Consider the following 1,664-nt stretch of genomic DNA (forward strand, 5'->3'; position numbering starts at 1 on the left):
TCTTTAAGAACCCAAGTTTCACCGCCTACTTAGTTTATGGAATATAAAGCGCTACATAGTCTGACTTCTAGGGGAAAATAATCTCAGTCATATTTCAATCTGTTATCAGGTCCATCTATTAAATTTCTTTCTTTTTTAAATTTTTTTTTCTCTTTTACACTATCCTTTTTCTTGAATACAGAAAGAGAAGAAATTCATTTTTATTTTCAATTTTTTAAAAAATATTTTTCTTTTTTTTTTTACTATATTTTTAACTGTTGTGTAATTTTTTTCAATTTCTTACTTCCATTATTCTATTTTAGTCTACTTCAGTGTATTCACCTTTTCAAATTTTTAAACGATTTCCTTGTTTTATTTTCTCTTTTTCTTTTTTCTCTTTTTCATTTCTTTTCTTTTTCTTGAATGCAGAAAGTGAAAAACTTATTTTTACTTTCAACTTCTATTAAAAATATTTTTCTTTCATTTTCTTTACTATAGTTTTTGCTTTTCAATTAGCAATAATGGTGCCTCGGATAAACCTCATTGGCTATGATACTGCCACTGCGCAAAACTTACAGTTTTTGCTTTGATGTAAATTTTTTCAAATTCTATTTTACTCCCATAATTTTATTTTAGACTACTACAGTGTATTCACTTTTTCAAATTTTCAAACAATTTCTTTTTTTCCTCTTTTTTCTCTTTTTCATTTCTTTTCCTTGAATACAAAAAGAGAAAAAATTCATTTTTATTTTTAATTTTGATTAAAAATATTTTCTTTAATTGTTTTCCTACTATAGTCTTTACTTTTGTGTAATTTTTTTTCAAAATCTATTTTACTCCCATCATCTTGTTTTTGTCTACTTCAGTGTATTCATTTTTTTCAGATTCTCAAACGATTTCCTTTTTTCCCCCCACTTTTTTTTTCTCTCATCTGTCAAACCACTTTCAACACCAAGACCAAGGCACACCTAGGATCTAGCATCATTTATGAGATTTGTTTTGTGTGTGTGTGTTTTTAATTTTTTAATTTTCATTTTTTTAATTTTCATTTTTTTAATTTTCATTTTCCTACCTCATTAATTCCTTTTCTGCCTTCAAAATGACAAAACGAAGGAATTCACCCCAAAAGAAAGAGCACGAAGAAACGACAGCCAGGGATTTAACCAACACAGATACATGCAAGAGGTCTGAACCAGTATTTAGAATCACGATAATAAGAATACTAGCTGGAGTCGAAAATAGATTAGATTCCCTTTCTGCAGAGATAAAAGAAGTAAAAAGTAGCCAGAATGAAATAAAAGATGCTATAACTGAGCTTCAATCACGGATGGATGCAGCAGCGGCAAGGATGGATGAGGTAGAACACAGAATCAGCGATAGAGCAGACAAACTTATAGAGAATAATGAAGCAGAAAAAAAGAGGGAGATTAAGGCAAAAGAGGACAATTTAACAATTAGAGAAATCAGTGACTCGTTAAAAAGGAACAACATCAGAATCATAGGGGTCCCAGAAGAGGAAGAGAGAGAAATAGGGGTAGAAGAGTTATGTGAGCAAATCATAGCAGGAAACTTTCCTAACCTGGGGAAAGACACAGACATCAAAACCCAGGAAGCACAGAGGACCCTCATTAGATTCAACAAAAACTGACCATCAACAAGGCATATCATAGTCAAATTCACAAAAT

At 30.3% G+C, this 1,664-nt stretch overlaps 1 pseudogene; it reads right to left on the reverse strand.

Annotated features, from left to right (window-relative positions):
• Positions 1 to 444: 444 nt before the first annotated feature.
• Positions 445 to 552, reverse strand: LOC121040650 (uncharacterized; annotated as a pseudogene).
• Positions 553 to 1,664: the final 1,112 nt, after the last annotated feature.

The sequence above is a fragment of the Herpailurus yagouaroundi genome, unplaced genomic scaffold, assembly GCF_014898765.1.
Source record: "Herpailurus yagouaroundi ecotype Mexico unplaced genomic scaffold, PumYag 28, whole genome shotgun sequence".
Classification (NCBI taxonomy): domain Eukaryota; kingdom Metazoa; phylum Chordata; class Mammalia; order Carnivora; family Felidae; genus Herpailurus; species Herpailurus yagouaroundi.